The sequence below is a fragment of the Megascapheus bottae genome, chromosome X (assembly GCF_031878675.1).
Source record: "Megascapheus bottae isolate mThoBot1 chromosome X, mThoBot2.hap1, whole genome shotgun sequence".
Taxonomy (NCBI): domain Eukaryota; kingdom Metazoa; phylum Chordata; class Mammalia; order Rodentia; family Geomyidae; genus Megascapheus; species Megascapheus bottae.
The window spans coordinates 99,381,891-99,404,831 of NC_143547.1; the positions used below are offsets into that span (position 1 = coordinate 99,381,891).

General features: G+C 34.8%; 2 pseudogenes; both read left to right on the top strand.

Annotated features, from left to right (window-relative positions):
- The first annotated feature begins 643 nt into the window (after positions 1-643).
- LOC150041643 (centromere protein R-like) lies at positions 644-923 on the top strand (annotated as a pseudogene).
- Positions 924-1,226: 303 nt separating this feature from the next.
- On the top strand, positions 1,227-1,980 carry LOC150041644 (large ribosomal subunit protein eL43 pseudogene; annotated as a pseudogene).
- Positions 1,981-22,941: the final 20,961 nt, after the last annotated feature.

The window sequence follows — 22,941 nt, forward strand, 5'->3', positions numbered from 1 at the left end:
CCAAACCCAGCCTAGTCAATAAAGTCCATGAGACTCTTACCTCCAAAAATCTTCAAATGGAGCCATAGCTAAAACAGCTCAGTGTGTGCCTAGGTCCTGGGTTCAATCCCCAGGACTGGCACAAAACATGTGATCTCAATTACACTGCCAGCATAATTTTAATAGATAATGACTAAATGTACAAATATGAATGGAATTGAAGAAACTATTTCAGGAAATGTGTCTATAAAATTATAATGATCAAGTAGTGACACCATGGCGGGGGTGGTTTCGACCGCGCATCTTCAGGCTTTGGTGTTTTCCTGTGGCTGATTCTCAGTTCTTGGAAGAGGTTGATTACATTTTATACAGCTGTGGTGATGTTGGTGTGTCTGAACTCTGAAATGCCTCATTTGCTTCTTCAAAAATCACAAGGAAGAATAGCATTGCAGCTTATTCTCCAACAACTTGTCAAATGAGCCTATTTTCTTCTCCCACAAGATCTAAAGAATAAGAGCACAGAAAGAGACCATCAAATGAAGAATAAAATGCCATTTGCAAAGAAATGAATGAACCTGCAAAAAGTAATGTTAAATGAAGAAAAACAATGACTCACTTCAATTTGACTAAAAGAGAACAATTAACAGAAGACAATTTTGAATTCATGACTTTGCTATGTAAAGTTGAAAAATCATGAGAAGAGATTGTGAAGATAATGCAAAATTTACACAGTATACAGGCTTTCAAGGGAAACAGAGAGCTTCAAAATTTCATTGGTACCTTCTATACACCATGGTCCTTAAAAAGAGAAATGAAGAAAACCAAGGAATTAATGACAAAAGTGACAAAATAGAAATTGTTTGAGAAAAGAGTTCAGTACTTCCTCACAAAGAATTGTATCATCTTGACAGTTATGAATTCCTGAAATCCATTTAAACCAAGACACCTAGAAGAAAGCTACTCTCTATAAGCAAAATTTCTGAATCTGCTTGATCATATTTAAATGAACAGAAGAAATGTTTGTAATTAATCTGCCCAGTAAATACCAGCTTGTAGTACTAGGCAGGTGCAAGACTAGATAAAATTTCTTGCAGCTAATTTAAACTTTTACACACACCAGTAGATAATCTCAATGTAAATAATACATTTCTTCTTTACCCTTTAGTGAGAGCCAACATGTAGAAGAGAACCTTATATTCTGTCACACTTCTATATATTCAAAGCACTTGTTTCTATATATTCAAAGTATGTATGACAGTGGACAGGCTGTATTTTTTCATATATTTTTATTGTAATTAATAGAAGGGTTACTTGATATTTGCCAGATAGAAGGTGCATTAATTCACATACCCTCTCACATGTCTTGTTCTGACAGGCTGTACTTTTTTTCTGGAAAACTGAATAAATGTGAGTCAAATTAGGTAGTAGTTTTTCCACTTAAAAGTATGAGTGCCTTTAAAAAAATGTTTTGAGCTGGCCTGGAGTTTGGCCTAGTGGTAAAGTACTTGTCTAGCATGCAGCAAGATCCGGGTTTGATTCCTCGGTACCACATACATAGGAAAAATCCTGGAAGTGGTGCTGAGCTCAGGGACAGTCCTCAGGCCCTGAGCTCAAGCCCAGGACTGGCAAAATAAATAAATAAATAAATAAATAAATAAATAAATAAATAAATAAATAAATAAATAAATAAAATGTTTTGAGATCTCAGGGCCTGGACCTGAGACGAGGCAATGTGGCCAAATGTACCAAGGACAGTATCATAGGTAGATATGGCACCCACTATGGTGCCTCACTCTGGAAGATGGCGAAAAAATTTGAAATCAGCCAGCACGCCAAGTATACCTTTTCCTTCCGTGGCAAGACCAAAATGAAGAGGTAAGCTGTGGGCATCAGGAACTGTGGTTCCTGCATGAAAACAGTGGCTGCTGGACCTATAACACCAGTTCCTCACCCACAGTCAAGTCTACTATTAGAAGAATGAAGAAATTAAAAGACCAGTAGAAGCTCTTCCATCTGAGATATCCCTATCCTACAATAAATGGCTAAATTTATATAACAACAACAGAATATTTTGCAAGTACATTTTTTTTTCTTTTTGGTCATGGGGCTTGAACTCTTGGCCTGGGCATGATCCCTGAGCTCTTCAGCTCAAGGTTACCATCCTACACCCTGTGCCAAGCTGCCACTTCCGGTTTACTAGTGGTTAATTGGAGGTAACAGTCTCCTGGTGTTTAGTGTCTGGGCTGGCTTTGAAACACGATCCTCAGATTGAGAAATACATTCTATAGCCATTAAAAAATTATAATGATCAAGAGAGCATAGTATTTGTGAGTGGAAAGGATGGTTCAGAAACAGTCTTATACAAATATACCTTACTGATTTTTTACACAAAAATGTAAAGGCAATTCAATTTAAAAGAATGTTGTTTTTCACAATGAAAGATCTGTTCACTCCTAATTGGGGAAAAAATGAATAAGAACACCACATACAAATATCCATCAACTGGAGAATAAATATAAAAAGGAGTAATTCCAATTCTATGAATCAATTCAAAGAAATAAACTACAGATGAAATAACTAAACAGAATACATACATCATAAAATAACAAAACATAATACATACCTCATGATAAAGGAAGTTATAAAACTTCTTTTTGTCTATATTTATTTATGTGTTTATTTTATTATACTTTAAGTTCAATTCATTATGTCAGTTTGGGAAAACAAAGACTGCTGATCAATATCTTCCCTTCAAGGTTCAGCTATCATTGAGAGAGACCGTATGCTTTGGCTACACAGGACTTCAAAACAAGGAGAAAATACCAGCAGTACCATGAACACAAGTTACATAATCCATAAAGTATTGTATCTTGGTTAACATTGATTATCCAAACTTCACTTAACTCAATTTATTAAAAAATGTTAAAAGCCTGCCAAACTGGATACTCTAGCTTTTTAGAAGCTTTATATCCATGGACCTAAGCTATAAAAGTTGTGAATGATTGCTTGCAGTGTTGGGTTTTTTCCATATAGTTTTATTGTAATTAATAGAAGGGTTATATTATATTCACCAGATAGAAGGTGCATTACTTCACATACATTAATACCCTTTCTCATGTCATGGTCCCCATTTCCCTCTCCCACCCCGCCCCTCATCTTGTTTTCCCCCCTTCCCTATCTGATTTCAAATAACCAAAATAACCACATATACAATATATCAGATACAAGGTAAAATACTGTACCAATATGAGATAACCAAGAGACAGCAAAAGAGATCAGAGATAACATAGTACATTAAGGACAACAATCACTCATTATATGGCTTTTGTTTCTATATCCTGGAGGTCCTTTCCTTTAGCCTCATCCTATATGGCCCTATGTATCAAGGTTTTGCTCTATTATAAATCTCTGCTAAGAGAGCCCAAGGTTTCCACTGATTATGACAAATGAGGGAAACCGTTGAGCCTAAGTTCCTTTGAGTCTGGCTTACTTCACTTAATATGATTTTTTCTAAATTTTTCCATTTCCTTACAAATGGGGCAATGTCATTCTTTCTGACAGCTGCATAGAATTCCATTGTGTATAAGTACCACATCTTGCTGATCCACTCGCCAACTGAGGGGAATCTCAATTGGTTCCATATCTTTACTGTGGTAAATAGTGCTGCAATGAACATCGTTGTGCTAGTGGATTTAGTATGTCCTTGTTTCTGGACAATTGGGTAAATGCCAAGTCGAGGAATTGCTAGGTAATAAGGGAGTTCTATGTTTAGTCTTTTGAGGCACTGCCACACTGCTTTCCATAGTGGTTGAACGAGTTTGCACTCCCACCAGCAGTGTAGTAGTGATCCCTCCTGGCCACATCCCTCCAGCTTCTGTTGTTATTAGAATTCTTGATCCTGGCCATTCTACCTGGAGTGAGGTAGAATCTCAGGGTTGTTTTGATTTGCATTTCTTTTATGACCAGAGATGTCGAGCATTTCTTCATAGGGCATTCTTATTTCTTTTTCAGAGAAGACTCTCTTAAAGTCTTTGGCCCTTCTTTTAATGGGATGGTTGTTTTTTTGGAGATTAGTTTTGGAAGGAAACTTCTAATGTATAATATAGAGAAGCTTCGCAATTATAGAAATAATGGATCATCTCACAAAAATGCAACAATAATACATTGCTACTTCTCAGACACAAAATTGTTCTCTATTTGAAATGGCAGTTTTAGGAGAAGAAAATGTCAAATCCTAGATTAGGAGAAAATTTCTATGTCATATATTTGTCAGATGTTGTAGCCAGAGTATAAAAGCATATCTTAGATATTAGTGGTAACATAATATCCCAATAAAGTTCCAGAATAAGCCCCAATGTTTCAAAACATAGGTGCTCCATGAAGGAATACTAATTCTTCCACACATTAGCATTGAATACAAAGGGGAATTAGAAAAATAATGTCATTCACAGTAATAACCAAATAATAAAATTATTTGTAATAAGTTTAACAAAATGTGTAACTTTGAAAGTAAAAATGGCATATATAGAAAATAAACTGTGGGACATGCTCAGATAAATAACAGACATTTAATTTAAAGAGGAAACCTTGCATTTTCCTACATTAGAAACATTTGTGTTGTTCAGATGTCAATTGTGCTAGTATTGATCTGTGTATGTGTGTATGTGTGTGCTGTGGGTTATGAGTCTAGCTGTGTATAATAAATTGGATTTCATCAAATTAGCACATTTTTGCTTCAGAAAAACACTGAAGGAAATTTGAGTTTCTAGATTCAGGAGAATATCATTGCAAATAGTGTACAGGTTAAAAAATGTTTGCAAAACAATGAGATGAGTCAAGAATTAATAATTATGCTAAGGAATTGAATTGACATTTCACCAAAGAATATAGATGAATACACATATAAAACCAACCAGAAAGATACTTATATCATTAAAGAAAAACAAGTTCAAATGGCAATAATACATTCCTTTATATCCCAATATGGCTAAAGGAAAACTACAACATAAATAATCCTTTATAAACTTTGAATAAAGTGGAAGTTCCATATATTCCTGCTAGGAATTTAAATTGTATTTTAGAATCCTAAAAACACGTAATTTTCTTAAAAAGTAAAGCACTAACTTATGATACTCACCAATATAATCTATGTCTCTATTATTACCTGTGAATGAATATTCATGGTGCCCAAAAAGTAGAAACAAGTCAACTAAACATCAGAAGATAAATTTTTAAAAGAAATAATTATATACACTGCAATTCTATGTACAAATTCAAAGAAATAAACTAATAAATTCTGGGTTCTAGTTGTCTGCCAAGAAGATTGTACAAGGGTGGATGAATAATCAGCATATTTATGTGAAGTTAGAATCAAATATATTGAAGGAATAGATGGGGTTGGGAGAGATGGGACAGAATGATGAAAGAGGTGATAATGTTCAAGATAAATTATACTCATATACTGATATGTTGAAACCCCTATGTACCAGTAAAAGCTAATGAGTAGAAATAATAAATAATAATTTGAGTAAAAGAGAAAGCAGTATGGCAGTGCCTCAAAAGGCTAAACATAGAGCTCCCCTATGACCCAGCAATTCCACTACTTGGCATTTACCCAACCATCCAGAAACTAAGGCATGCTAAGTCCACTAGCACAACAATGTTCATTGCAGCACTATTCACCATAGCAAAGATATGGAACCAACCTAGATGTCCCTCAGTTGATGAGTGGATCAACAAGATATGGTATTTGTACACAATAGAATTCTATGCTGCTGTCAGAAAAAACGACATCGACCAATTTGTTAGGAAATGGAAAGACTTAGAAAAAATTATATTAAGTAAAGTAAGCCAGACTCAAAGGAACTTAGGCTCAGTAGTTTCCCTCACTTGTCATAATCTGTAGAAACCTTGGGCTCTCCTAGCAGAGATTTGCAATAGAGCAAAACCTTGATACATAAGGCCATATAGTATGAAGCTAATTGAAAGGACCTCCACGATATTGAAACAAAAGCCATAAAATGAATGATTGTTGTCCTTAATGTACTATGTTATCTCTCATCTCTTTTGCTGTCCCTTGGTTATCTTATATTGTTACAGTATCTCACTTTGTTATCTGATATATTGGATATATTTGTATTTGGTTATTTGAAATTGGATAGGGAAGGGAGGAAAACAAGATGAGGGTGGGGGTGGGGGGGAGTGAAATGAGGACCAAGACATGTGGAAAAGTATCGATGTATGTGAATTAATGCACCCTCTTTTTGGCAAATATCATGTAACCCTTTTATTAATTACAATAAAAATATTAAAAATTATTACATGAAATATACTCACTGCTTTACATATGTAACTGTAACCACTCTGTACCACCCTGACGATAACATTAAACAGAAAAAAATTTTAGGTGAACTATGAACAACAGGTTGTAAGATGCTACTTTTCAATAAGATACAGAAATATTTATAGTAGTCTTTGTCACAATATTTATAATGTTAATTTTCATGATAAATTTAATATGAAGGGTATTCCCATGGATATAGTTATAATAGTTATTAAAGCTATTACAATCTGAGTGATTGTGCTTGATGACAAGTATATATTATTTCACATATTACCAACTCTATGAGATCATTTTTCAGAAAGAATAAAACGTTAAAGTGGATCTAAAACTATTATCACTTTGTTCAAGATTTGTTAAGTCCATAAACCAGGTTGTAAACTTTTGTCTCATCCACATTGGATGAACTCTAGGTTGTGAATACAATTTTACTCCATAGATATTAAAAAAATTATAGAGGTTAACAAGAAAACAAATACACATATACACAAAATATGCATGTATATATCTAAAGTTATAAATTAATAGACCATATATAATTAATAAAAACTGAAAGGTGAAAATATTTCAGAAATTATCAATTATTTCAAATGGTACAAAAATTCAATGATGAAAGATGACTTAGTTCTGGAGATCTGACATGAAGTACAGAGACTATACCAAAGAATAAGGTATTTCATGGTTGAAATTTGCTAAGAAATTAGATCTGAAATGTTCTTGCCACCCACCAATTGGAAAGCAAAGTGATTTATATGAAGTATGCCATAAAGTATAATTTATCTTGATTGATGTAAATATTTCACTATACATATATATCTAATAAAGTTTTACCGCTTAACTATATGCAAATTTGTTGTTAAGTATAGTTGAAAAAATGTAAGCTGGTACTGATAGTTAACAATTTTTCAGGTTTCTGAAAATTTTAAATACAGCATATAGCTTATGTCTTTATTAAACAGATCAACCAAAACATTGAGAAATAAAATTATAATTAGAAGCATTCATTTAAGGTCTGTCTGCTGCTATTTTATTAGTATTAGAAAAGACAAAATTTAAATATTTAAATTACAAAGATACATATTTCATATCAACTTTATATGAGTACCTAAGCTCCTATAAGGAAGCATGCTTAATAATCAATATTTATATTACAATTTAATAGACACATAATAGGGCCATATATTACTGGGAGAAGCACTATAATAATGAATTACATTTAGAACTGACAAGTACCTAGGGTCAAGAATGCATTTTTACATTAATAAAACTATCACACTTATCAAATTAAAATAAATTCATTTGCATCACCACTTGCAAAAACAGAATATAGCACAATTCACTTTATAATTAAGATAAAAAATATTCAAATGTATAAACCAGGCAATAACTTTCCTAAAACCTGGAGAAACCATTGAATCCTGGCTTTCTTTGAATAAAGGAGATGACAATAAATAGGAATCCTTCATGATGCTTAGAGAATTAATAAAGACCATCGAAAGTGTGAATTACATAAAGGCTGGAAAACTTGTGTAATTTTGGAAATTTTTCTTCATATACCTCGTTGAGTGCTTGAGATTTCACAGTTTCTAGAAGCTTCAGAACATATATGCCAGAGAAAGGGAACTGCAGAGTTCATGGAACTCTGTATTCCTCTTACCCACATAGGCCACAATCTTTAAATGCTAGAATACACTTCCACCAAAGGCACTACTGCAAATATATTGTATTTGAGGCACAAGACAGGATTAAATAACCTGTTAGAAGGGATGTAAAGGCATACTGGAAAAATGAGTCTTCGAAAATGAGTGATACATCTTACTTATTTGTGATGTACTAAAAATAGTATGCAATAATACCAACATTCCTTCAATTTATTCAGGAAAACTCATCAATAAAATAAAATGAAAGTGTATTCTACAAAAAACCTGACTAATACTCTTCAAAACTCTCAGTACAATATGTTCAAGTGTGGACTACATTCAGACTTTATTTTGGATGTTAATGATATCTGATATAATTTTCATGATATCAATTTATCTGGTACATTGGGCATTTCTCACATCTTTTCTGCAACACTCTTTTCCCCTATGTTGTTTGAGACGTACTCCCCTTTTCTTAATGTTTGTTTCAGCCCATATAGTGGCAAAATTCTCAGCAGGTATCCTATTATTTTTCTGTAACTATCACAGAAATGCAGAAGTCTCCTTTTTTGTTCATTTGCTATGTCTAATAAACCATGAAGTCTTGTAGATATTTCTTAATTTTTGTGTGCCTCTTCTTCTGTCTGTCAGCAGTGACCCCATTTTTGAACCAGAAAACATCCTGTCAATTAGTGCAACAGTCTCTTAACTGATGTCTGAGTCTGTCTGATTTATCTTTTAAAGTAATTGTTCAGGAAGAAACATGCTTATAATACGCTCCCACTTAACATTATCCATTGCCTTCAGGATCTTTTTCTTGAATGTTTTCCCTAATCTGTCTGGTACTTTTTCTGTTCTCCTGTCTGCTTATTCTTACTCTGAGATTTTATTTTTAGAGTTATACTCAGAATAGCTCTGACATTTCATTATTTTAAATTTTATTTTATTGTCAGTATGATGAATAAAGGGGTTACAGTTATATTTATAAGGAACTGAGTATATTACTTCTTGAACATTGTTACCCCTTCTCGTGTTTTTTTCCCACTTTCCCTCCCCCCAACCCCTTCATTTCCCACATATTGTCTTATGGATATCACTTTTACATTGGTTCACCCTTTGTCCTTTGTCTCATCAGGTTGTTTTTCCCCTTCCCTTACCTAATTCAAATTAACAAATAAAGATATATACCATATACCTTGTGCAACAGTCAAATATAGTAACAACAGGTGATAAACCCCAAGGGAAAGAAAATGCAAGAAGAAAGAAGTAACTCCACATAGTACATTTAAAACAACAATCATTTGGAAATGAGAGCAAGACTAATACCACACACAAGAGAAGTAGGAACAGAAAAGGGTAAACAAGATGAGTAGGCAGGGATGGAAGAAGTGGAGGTGAGAAAAAAACATGGGAAGGGGTATCAATATTCAAAAAGTACCTATTACCTGACAAGTGTAACTGTAACCCCTCTATACATCACCCTGGCAATAAAATACCATTTTACAAACCTACAAAGATGAGCTCTTGTCTCCATATCCTGGAGTTCATTTCACTTAAGTCTCTTTGTATATGACCATATATACATAGTTTCTGAGCTATTATCGTCCTCTGGTATGAAAATCCTAGATGCACACTAATTATTAAAAATTGGGTCTAGTTTACATCACTTAATATGATGTTTTCCAAGTTTTTCCATTTTCTTACAAATGGGGTGATGCCATTCTTTTTCTGTTGGCAGCATGAAGTTTCATTGTAGCACTATCATTTCTACATCTGCTATTTGAAACCATCTTTATCCTTGCAATGCATGTATTTCCTAACCCTTTGTCATTTGGTTATTTTTTTGTCAGCCATGATCATCTGGTTAATTCTTAGTCCATCTTGGCATACTGGATTTGAAATCATGTGCTATTGTGGTTTTATTAATTCTCATAACTGGGGCAAATGTTCCAATATAAAAATTTCCTTAGTAAAATCTACCTGTCTCTACTGATTTTTACCTCCTTGGTACTGTCTTTAAGCATTTTTGCTCAAGGCTAGTGCTTTACCACTTGAAGTACAGATCCCACTGTTTTCTGTAGCTGAAACACGAGTGCCTGGCCACCGACACCATTTATTTTTGTATTTTATTTTATTTTACGTTTTATTGTCCTGGTAATGTATAGAGGGGTTACGGTTACGTTTGCCAGATAGTACGTAAATTACTTCTCACACACTGATACCCCTTCTCATGTTTTTGTTCCTATATTTCTCTTCTGACCCCCACCCCATCATCTTGTTTCCCCCCTTTCCCTTTCCTATTTAAAATAAACAAATAAATGTACATACATTATATAGGTAACAAAGTCAGATACTGTAACCATATGAGATTAACCAAAGGGCAACAAAAGAGAAGAGAAATAAAAGTACATTAAGAACAATCACACAAGATAAAGCTCTGTTTCCATACCCTAGATTTCATTTCATTTAGTCTCATCCTATATGACCTTATGTACATAAGTTTTGAGCTATTGTAATCCTTTGCTAGGAGAGTCCTAGATGTGTACTAATTATTACAAATGAGGGAAGCCATTGAGCCTGTGTTCCTTTGGGTCTGGCTTACTTCACTTCCATTGTGTATAAGTACCACATCTTCTTGATCCAATCATTTAGGATGGCAGCATAGAATTTCATTGTGTATAAATACCACATCTTCTTATCCAATCATCCACCGAGGGACATCTGGGTTGATTCCATATCTTTGCTATGGTAAATAGTGCTGCAATGAACATTGTTGTGCTAGTAAGTTTAGTATGCCCTCATTTGTTGTCATTTACTTAAATGCCAAGGAGTGGGATAGCTGGGTCACAGGGGAGATCTATGTTTAGTCTTTTGAGGAATCACCATACTGTTTTCCATAGTGGTTGAAGAGTTTACACTCCCACCAAAAGTGTAGTAGCTATCACTCCTGGCCACTTCCCCACCAGCATCTTTTGTTATTAGATTTCTTGATCATGGCCATTTTAACTGGAGTGAGTTGGAAGCTCCAAGTTGTTTTGATTTGTATTTCTTTTTATGGCCAGAGATGAAGTGGAACCTCAAAGTTGTTTTGATTTGAATTTCTTTTTATGGCCAGAGATGTCAAGCATTTCTTCATGTGTCTATAGGCCATTCTTATTTCCTCTTCAGCGAAGTCTCTCTTTAAGTCTTTAGCCCATCTTTTAAGGGATGATTGTTTCTTTGAAGATTTGTTTTGGACAAATTCGGGGGGGTTTTTAGCTGAAGGTATATTTTAGATGAGACCTTTACACATACACCATTTCTAAATTACTTGTTTTCTCTACTTCTTCAAGAGGGGCAGCCTCATCTTTTTCATTATGTCATTCCAAGTGCAGTACATTAAAAGGTACAGAGTATGAAATCAATAATTCTTTATTGAGCAAATCAGTAGCATTGACAGAAATGGCATTATCCATGAGAATGCTGTAAGTCAGGGTGGGGACTATCCTTATTAATCCTCCCTTTGTGATTCATGAATGAATTCTTCACTGTATTACTCAGCATTTGTGTTTAATCTCTGCATTCTCTGTGATGTCATCATCTTGTTATTTCTACCACACCCAAAGTGCTTAAAGACCAATTCAGTAACATTTATGAGTATATCCAAAACTCCATCCCAACATAGATATTACATGTCTTATTGCTTTCCATATTTCCTATTTGTTGCAAGTGTATTTTAATTAAATGAATTGCACAGTATTGTTTGCAGGCTAGTTGTGGGCATGATAAAAATGGTAAATGAAAATGGTCTTATTGTAGAGAATTTATGGTAAAAGCAAATCTTGTAATTTGTCCTTTGGGGACACCATTTATGGTTATTTGCCCTTCACACACCTTTTTCTCCCTGTTAAATGGAAATGCTGTGCTGGAGTCAATAAATTAGTAATTGTTTAAATCTCTCGAAGTTGGGGACAGGCTTTATAATGTGGTCACACACAGATTCATTCCAAGAGAATGAGGTCATGTTGCTTGAACATATTATTTTATTATAGAAGTTTCTTCCTTCCTCAGCCAGGAAATCTAAGTCATTTAGATCTTGACCTATGATACCCCTTTCAGTTCCTGTTTTTTAAAAATCTTTGTCTCATTTCCACAACCCAGATCTAGAGTTCTCAAGGATAATGAGCAGGTCATATGCTTTCCACATAATGATCACTTGATAAATAATTGAAAATGAAGAACATGCATTATCTATGATATTATTCCATGCAATAATAATAAATGTGAATTTCACCATTCATTTTGTGAGTCTTATTCCAAATTCTTGACTAAGTAAGATTTATTCAGCTTCAAAATGAGTCTATATTTTGAATAGAAAAACTTAAATTCACAGAATTCCATAGTTATTTGCGCTAGTATAATAACAATAGCAGAGACTTGGTGGATTATAAATAACAAAAAATTATTTCTTATATTTTCTTATATCTTAGATCAAGATATATTCAGTGTCTGGATTGGACTCACTTTCTAATTTGTAGATATCCATCATGTGCTTTTGTCTTCATATGGGTCAAAGGATGAGTGCTCACTCTGGCTTTACTTGTTTTTTTCTTTTTCTTTTCTTTCTTTTCTCTATTTTTTTTTGTCACTGTAGGGCTTGAACTCAGGGCTTGGGCAGTGTCCCTGATCTTTGTCCTCAGAGCTAGAGTTATACCACACTCCACTTCTAGTTTTTTTTTTTTTTGACTTTGAGATTAGAGTCTGTCCTAACATGGAGTTCCAACCATGATCCTAAGACCCGAGCCTACTGATTAGCTAGGCTTATAAGCATGATCCACCAGTGCCTTGCTGGCTTCTCTTTTTATAAGATTATTATACCCATTCATGAGGCAGAGATGCTTGCCATCTCATACCCTGTGAATATTCTTACTATTAATTATAAACATTAGAGATTAAATTTTTGACATATGTTTTTGGGGGACACAAAATTCATTCTTTTGCAGAGTTATTTTTTCAGGCTTACCAAGAGTTGTAGCCAAGATTGGAATCTGAATCTATCAGAATTAAAAGCATATGCTCATTACCATGCCAAGTTACATAAAGTAAATCTTTTGGCTATGCTATAGAGCCTTTTTAAAGCAAAATATTACCTAAGTATACTGCATACAGATAAATTCAGAACAAAAATATTTTGTCAAAGATTTGAGTCACGGAAAGGGTATCAATGTATGTGAATTAATGCACCTTCTATCTGGCAAATATCATGTAACCCTTTTATTAATTACAATAAAAATATCAAAAAAAGATTTGAGTCATGGTTAACTTATATTTGATTTTCAAGATGGGATCTGGTTAAATACCCAACAGTAGCCTCAAACTCATAATCTTCCTGCCTTCCATTCCAATAAGTACATGCTACCAGGATGCACCAAAATTAACTTTGGATTTTTTATGTTAACTCTTTCCAGAGTGAAATGTGTAAACTTGGTATCAATTTAACTAGAACTGAATGGTATAATGTCTATAAACCTCAACTATTACTTATGACCTCCTAATGACATTAATGAGTCTTACTTGGATAAAGAAAAGTCTGAACTGCAATTAACGATTCATGTCTTAATCTTGTTCTACTTTTCTTATCAAGAGAAAAAAACATCAAATAGTTTATATGCAGCTGTTTTAATCAAGTAGAGTAGGTAGCTCATAATGATTCATATAGCTACATGGGTTTTGTTTTATCCAGCAAGGGTAAAGAGAAAAAAACATTTGCAGTGCTCAGTAATGAGGAATATGTGGAAAAACTACGAAAATGGTAATTTCCCCAAAATGTGATATAGCAAGAGAAAACAAAATATGATATGTAAACACTGGTTTATTAATGAAACAATCAAATTGATTTCAGTTTTGGTCTAAAATAATTGAACACAGTATATAATATGTTTCAAATATTAAATTTCTAGAATAATTTTTGTTGGTTTGGGGATCATCTGAAGTAAAGATAAAGCCATGATACAAAAGTATAAACAATGAGCTGAAATCTCAATAGGGAAAACTTTACTTCTTTGCAGTAGAGATACATTCCTGACAGCTGCTAGAAAGTACACCATTTATCACAAAGGGCCAATTTATACTTTTATTTCATCTAATAGTTTTGTTAAATGGAGTTCTATGCCAAATACTATTGCTTTGTCACAAATTTATGAAACAGTAACCGTGACATATTCAACAGGTCTTCTTCCTTCCTATAGTCTCTTCATGATAAACAAACAATTGAATAAAACTTCTAGTAAATGGTACCTCAATAAATAACCACTATGAAAACTATATTAAAATATACTCTTTTAGTCTTATGGATCTGAAGAAATATAAATACAAGATTAGAAATAAATGTACAACCTTATTTTCTCTTTAAAAACGGAGTCATTTGTGCCGGGAGTTTAGCCTAGGCGTAGAGTGCTTGCCTCGTGTGCATGAAAACCTGGATTCGATTCCTCAGTAACATATACATAGAAAAAAGCTGGGAGTGGTACTGAGGCTCAAGTAGTAGAGCTTTACCCTTGAGAAAGTCCAAGGACAATGCCTAGGCCCTGAGCTCAAGCCCCAGGACTTGCAAAAAAAAAAAAAAGGATTTTTTGCTGAAGGCTTGTGTTCTAGGCCACTTGAGGCACAATACCATTTTCAGATTTTTCTGGGTATGTGGTACTGAGGAATCAAACCCAGTACTTCATGCACACTAGGTGTACAATTAACCACTATACTACACTCCCAGCCAAAATGAAGCTATTTTGAGGATAAGCATGTCAGTGGCAAACATGTATAGGAAAAAGTTTACAGTTGTAAATGAAATCCCTCTATACATAATCCCAACAATAAAAAAAATAAAATAAACTATACAACCTAGGGGGAATAGAACATCAGGAAAGAAAGATAAAACACAAGAGCTGGAACAGAGAATGACCACCTTGGAAAGATTAGTCAGAATCCACCAGAGAGAACTCCAGTACCTTGCAGATGCAGCAAAGAAATCTAATCTTCATATAATACGGATTGATGAGGGTGCCGAACTCCGGGACAAAGGAATGCAACCCTTATTCACCAAAATCATAGCAGAGAACTTCCTCAACCTCAAAAGGGAAAATATTCACATTATTGAAGGTTTCAGGACCCCATATAGGCAAGATCCTAGAAGGAACTCGTCTAGACCTCTCATAGTTAAGACAATAGACCCGAATACCAAGGAATTGATCTTAAATGCTGCAAAAACAAAGAAAGAGCTATACTACAATGGGAAAAAGAATTACAGCAGATCTCTCCACACAAACCCTAAATGCAAGAAAAGCTTAGAAAAACATCATTCATGTCCTGAAGACCAACAACTGCAAACCCAGACTGATATATCCAGCAAAACTAGCATTTATATTTGAGGGAGAAACAAGAATATTTCACTCCAAAGAGAAGCTTTATGAATATGTGCACACTAAATGAGCATTACAAAAATATTAATTAATCAAGAACAAATTGTAGAACATCAAGAACCCCCATCAAGAAGCAAATATCTATAATTCACTAAACACAAAAGGGGAAAAAAGAGAGAGAAAGAAACTTAGAAGTAAAAATAAATAATGACAATGGACACTGACCACTTCTCCATAATTTCCCCAAATGTGAACGGGTTGAACACTCCAATCAAAAGACACAGAGCAGCAGACTGGATTAAGAAACACCACCCATCCATATGTTGCCTCCAAGAGATCCACCTCACCGCCAAAGACAGAAACAAATTCCAAGTGAAAGGATGGAAACGAATTTTCCACTAAAATGCACCATGCAAAAAAATAGGACTAGCAATCTTAATCCCCGGCAAAATTAACTTCTCAGTAAAATCAGTACATAAAGGTAGAGACGGCCATTACATATCAGTAAAGGGTACAATCCATACCCACAATATTACAGTTATGAACATTTACTTCGCCAACATGGGAGCACCCAAATTCGTCAAACAAACTCTCTTAGAATTACAGAACAAGATAGACTGAAACACAATCTTAGTGGGAGACCTTAATAAGCCACTCTCAACAAATGACAGGTCAACTCAACAAAAGTTAAGCAAAGATACCATCGACTTAAATGACACCATAGCCCAGCTGGGCTTAACAGATATACACAGAGTCTTCCACCCAACGGCAGAACTTTTTACATTTTTCCAGCAGCACATGGAACACACTCCAAAATAGATCATGTAATAGTTCATACAGAAAACTTAAGCAGATACAAGAGGACTGATATAATCCCATGCATTCTATCAGACCACAGTGGAGTCAGACTAATTCTGAACAATGCAGTCAAAGTCAAAAAACATTCGATCACTTGGAAGCTGAACAACACATTTCTGAATAACTCCTGGATAACGGATCAGATGAGAAAAGAAATTTAAAACTTCCTTGAATGTAATGACAATCAAGAGACATCACAAAGGAACTCATGGGACACAGCAAAGGCAGTTCTAAGAGGCAGAATTATCGCACTAAGAGCATATATTAAAAAGACAGAAGAAGAGCATGTAAATAACCTTAAAAACTGAAACACCTACAGGAGCAAGAAAAAGTTAATTCTAAAACAAATTGTAGGACAGAAATAACAAAAATAAAATCAGAAATATCAGAAATTGAAATAAGATCTACTATATACAAAAATGATAAAACAAAAATTTGGTTCTTTGAAAGAGTCAACAAAATGGACAGACCCCTGGCAAGATTCATCAAAAAAAAGGAGAGGGGAGACTCAAATAAACAAAATTAGAGACACCATGGGAACAATCACAACTGATATCCAAGAAATTCAGTCTATAATGAATAAGCACTACCAGGGCCTATATTCAAAGAAACAAGAAAATCTGGTAGAAATGGATGATTTCTTAAATAACTATAGGTTACCCACACTAAACATCGATGAGGTAAACAAATTGAACAAACCAATCTCTTACAATGAAATTGTGGAAGCAATCAGGAAAATGCCAACCAAAAAGAGTCCAGGTCCAGATGGTTTAACTGAGAATTCTACAAGACGTTTAAAGATGAAATAACATCTGTACTCTTGAAACCCTTCAGAGAAATGGAAGCATTTGACAAAATACAACATCCATTCATGTTGAAAGTATTAGAAAAAATAGGAATAAGAGGTACATTCCTCAAAATAGTTAAAGCCATATATGAAAAACCAGACTGGAAGCATTTACCTTAAAATCAGGAACTAGGCAGGGATGCCCACTCTCTCCACTTCTCTTCAATATAGTGCTGGAACCCTTAGCCAGAGCAATAAGGCAAGAAAAAGACATCAAAGGATCCACACAGGGAAAGAAGAAAGTAAACTATCCCTATTCACAGATGACATGATACTCTACTTGAGTGACCCAACAAACATCACTCCCAAACTCCTAGAATTAATAAAACACTCTAGCAAAGTGGCAGGATACAAAATTAACCTTCAAAAGTCAGTAGCCTTCTTGTACACCAACAATATACAAACAGAAGGCCAAATCAAAAAAATGATCCCATTAGCAATAGCCCCCAAAAGAATAAAATAACTAGGAATAAACTTAACCAAAGATGTAAAGGAATTATTCAATGAAAACTATAAAAGCCTAAATAAAGAAATTAAAGAGGACACTAGGAAATTTACAGACATCCCACACTCATGGCTGGGGAGAACCAACATAGTGAAAATGGCTATACTGCCAAAACTGATATACAAATTCAATGCAATCCCCATCAAAATCCCAAAGACATTCTTTACGGAAATAGAAGATATAATCCAAAGATTCATATGGAATAAGAAAAGGCCTGGAATAGCCAAAACAATTCTAGGCAAAAAGAGCAATGCTGGTGGTATAACAATACCAGACTTCAAACTCTACTATAGAGCCATAATAACAAAAACTGCTTGGTATGGGGACAAAAACAGACCAGAAGATCAGTGGAACAGAATAGAAGACCCAGAAATAGAACCACATACCTATAGGCAACATGTATTTGACAAAGGAGGCAAAGATATACAGTGGAACAAACACAGCCTATTCAATAATTGGTGCTGGCAAAACTGGGCAGCCACATGCAGAAAAGTAAAAATTGACCTGAGCCTTTCACCATGCACAAACATTATGTCAAAGTGGATAAAAGACCTCAATGTCAGACCGGAAACTGTGAAACTGCTACATGATAAATTAGGAGAGACACTGGAACTCATAGGCACAGACAAAAGATTCCTGAACAGAACCCAAGGTCACAACAGATTAGAGAGACTCAATAAATGGGAATACCTAAAAATAAAAAGTTTCTGCACAGAAAACTAAAGTTGGATCCTTCTTTGTCACCTTGCACTAGAATTAACTCCAAATGGATCAAAGACCTCTGAGTAAAAGCTGATACATTGAAAACTTTACAAGAAGGAATAGGAGATACACTAGGCCTCCTTGGCACAGGTTGAAACTTTCTTAATAAGGACCAAGAATCACAACAAATCAGAGAAAGGATCGATAAGTGGGACTGCATTAAACTGCAGAGCTTTTGTATGGCAAAGGACAAAAGTAGTAAATTAATTATGAAGCCTACAGAAAGGGAGAAGATCTTCACTAACCATACAACGAACAAAGGCCTCATATCTAAAATATATCAACAGCTCAAAAAATTGAATCACTCCAAAACTAATCTCCAAAGTAACAACCATCCCATTAAAAGATGGGCCAAAGACTTAAAGAGAGTCTTCTCTGAAGAAGAAACAAAAATGGACTATAGATAGTAGAAGAAATGCTCGACATCTCTGGTCATAAAAGAAATGCAAATCAAACAACTCTAAGATTCCACCTCACTCCAGTTAGAATGGCCAGGATCAAAAAAGCTAATAACAACAGATGCTGGAGGGGATGTGGCCAGAAGGGATCACTACTACACTGTTGGTGGGAGTGCAAACTCATTCAACCACTATAGAAAGCAGTATGGTAGTTTCTCAAAAGACTAAACATAGGGCTCCCCTATGACCCAACAATTCCACTTCTTGGCATTTACCCAATCATCCCGAAACAAGGGCATACTAAATCCACTAGCACAACAATGTTCACTGTAGCACTATTTACCATAACAAAGATATGGACCCAACCTAGATGTCCCTCAGTTGAAGAGTGGATCAACAAGATGTGGTATCTTGTGCTGCTGTCAGAAAAAATGACATAGCCCCATTTGTAAGGACATGGAAAGACTTAGAAAAAATCATATTAAGTGAAGTAAGCCAGACTCAAAGGAACTTAGGCTCAATGGTTTTCCTCATTTTTCATAATCTGTAGAAACCTTGGGTTCTACTAGCAGAGATTTGCAATACAGCAAAACATAGATACATAAGGCCACACAGTATGACACTAAATGAGAGGACCTCTAGGATATAGAAACAAAAGCCATATAAGGAATGATTGTTGTCCTTAATGTACTATGTTACCTCCCATCTCTTTTGCTATCCCTTGGTTATATGATATTGTTACAGTATTTCACTTTGTTATCTGATATATTGGATAAATGCGCATTTGGTTATTTGAAATTGGATTGGGAAGGGGGAAACCAAGATGAGGGGTGGGGCTGGGGGGAGGGAAATGAGGACCAAGACATGTGAAAGTGTATCCATGTATGTGAATTAATGCACCTTCTTTCTGGCAAATATCTATTAATTACAATTAAAAATACATGAAAAAAGTTAAATTAAGATTAAAGTAAATGACTCATTATATAACCACATAATTTCATTTGCAATAAAATAAAAATTCATACAAGAATAATTCTCTTCCCCATGTTCTGTAGGAATACTCTATGTAATCTAAAGAAAATGCAAAGGATTCAGATAACATTTGAACCATTGTAATGTTATGAAGATGCTGGCACTCAATAAATTATTTTAAAAAGCTTAAAAAAAGTTTCTGCGCAGATAAAAGCATAGCCACAAAAGTATAGAGACAGCCAGCCAACTGGGAAAAGATATTCATCAGTAATACATCTGACAAATGCTTAATATCCAGTATCTACAGGGGACTCAAGAAACTAATCCCCCCAAACCCAACAAACCATTCACTAAATGGACAAGGGAACTAAAGAGAGAATTATCAAAAGAAGAAATTAAAATGGCAGAAAAGCATATGAGAAAATGTTCATCATCTATAGTCATAAAGGAAATGCAAATAAAAACAACCCTAGGATATTACCTTACCCCAACAAGAATGGCCAAGATTTTGAACTCAGACAATGACAGATGCTAGCGGGGTTGTACAGAAAAAGAAACCCTACTACACTGCTGGTGGGAATGTAAACTAGGTCAGCCACTCTGGAAAGCAGTTCTTAAAGAACTGAAAAAGACCTCCCCTATGATCCTGCCATACCACTTCTGGACATCTACCCTGAACATCATAACCCAAGATATGATATGGACACCTGCTCAGCTATGTTCATCTCTGAATTATTCACAATAGCCAGATGATGGAAACAATCCAGATGCCCTACTGCAGGTGAATGGATACAGAAAATGTGGTATATATATACAATGGAATTTTACATTGCCAACAGACATGGTAAAATAATGGCATTTGCAGGGAAGTGGATGAATCTAGAGCGAATCATGTTGAGTGAGACAAGTCAAGACCAAAGGAACAAAAGGCACATGGTATCCTTAATATGTGGCTATTTAATCCAAAGTGTACAAGAGCAAGGACTGAATATTTGCATACCCAATGCTATGGACATGGTAATGGAAATATGAACGTAACTATATAGACATAAAAACCTATGACTCTGTTGACATAATATTTTATTTCATAAATTACTATGTTTCTATGACATGGAAACCCTTAGCCTAATTTGGATTAAGTTCTAAAAACTAAGTCCCAGTGATTGTATATAGAGATTTTCTTCTTGAACACTTGGTTTGTTAAACTTGTCATTTGAAATATGATGAAAAATCAATGTTAATAAATTCTTTAATAAAAGAAACAAACAAAAAAGAAATATAATAACAACAGAAACAACATAGTGTTCATTGCAGCATCGTGTACGATAGAAAAGAATCAACCCAGATGATCCTCAATAGATGATTGGATCAACAAGATGGGGTATTTATACACAATCAAATTCTACACTGCCATCAGAACGTTTTTTTGCCAGTCCTAGGCTTGAGCTCAGGACCTGAGCACTGTCCTTCGACTTTCTCCAGGCTAGAGCCTCAGCACCACTTCTAGCTTTTTTTTCTAAGTATGTGATACCAAGAAATTGAACCCCATTTTTTGTGCATGCTAGGCAAGCACTCTAACACTAGGCCACTAGGCAGTATATGGCTATACTGCCATTAGAAAGAACAACATTGCCCCATTTGCAAAGAAAATGAAAGACTTGGAAAAAATAATATTAAATGAAGTAAGTCAGACCCAAAGAAACGTAGGCTCAATGGTTTCCCTCATTTGTAATTCCTAGGAGAGGAATATAATAGTTCAAAACCTAAATACAAAAGGCCATATTGAATGAGGCTAAATAAATGGATCTCTAATATGGAAATAAGAGGTTTTTCCTGAATGATTGTTGTTCCTAATGTACTATGTTATTTCTCTTCTCCTTTGTTGCCCTTTGGTTAATCTCATATTGTAATAGTATCTGAGTCTTTTACCTCGTATATTGTATATATGGTTATATGTTCATTTGAAACAGGAAAGGGAAGGAGGAAAAACAAGATTCTTGGGAGGGTTGGGGAGAGGGATGTGGGGACAAAAACGTGAGAGCGGGTGTCAGTGTGTGAGAAGTGATGTACCATCTGTCTGGCAAATGTAACTATAACCCCTCTATACATTACACTAAAAAATTATAAAAAAAAATCTTACTTTGCCTGAAGGAACAACATAAATGCTAAGGGGAAAATCTAGCAAAATTAAATTATTGTGAGACAATGCAAATTAATTATTTCAATAACTGATTGAACATATTACAAAAATGGTAACTTTCCCTACTTTTCTCAGACTCCTCTGTGCCTTTGTCATTGTTTCTTGCTAGAACCTGCCATACAGGGCATATACTTATGTTTCTGTCTTTTTTTCATATATTTTTATTGTAATTAATAGAAGGGTTACATTATATTCACCAGATAGAAGGTGCATTACTTCACATACATTGATACCCTTTCTCATGTCCTGGTCCCCATTTCCCTCCCCCCCAATACCTCCCCCACACCTCATCTTATTTCCCCCCCTTCCCTATTCAATTTCAAATAACCAAATGTGCATTTATCCAATATATCAGATAACAAAGTGAAATACTGTAACAATATCAGATAACCAAGGGATAGCAAAAGAGATGGGAGATAACATAGTACATTAAGAACACAATCACTCATTATATGGCTTTTGTTTTTATATCCTAGATGTCCTTTCATTTAGCGTCATACTGTATGGCTTTATGTATTTATGTTTTGCTCTATTGCAAATCTCTGTTAGGAGAGCCCAAGGTTTCTACTGATTATGACAAACGAAGAAAATCATTGAGCCGAAGTTCCTTTGAGTCTGGCTTACTTCACTTAATATGATTTTTTCTAAGTGTTTCCATGTCCTTACAAATGGGGCGATGTCGTTCTTTCTGACAGCAGCATAGAATTCCATTGTGTATAAATACCACATCTCGTTGATCCACTCATCAACTGAGGGACATCTAGGTTGGTTCCATATCTTTACTATGGTAAATAGTGCTGCAATGATCATCATTGTGGTAATGAATTTAGTATGGACTTGTTTCTGGACGGTTGGGTAAATGCCGAGTAGTGGAATTGCTGGGTCATAGGAGAGCTCTATATTTAGTCTTTTGAGGAACTGCCATACTGCTTTCCATAGTGGTTGAACGAGTTTGTACTCGCATCAACAGTACTGATCCCTCCTGGCCACATCCCCTCCAGCATCTGTTGTTATTAGCTTTTTTGATCCTGGCCATTCTAACTGGA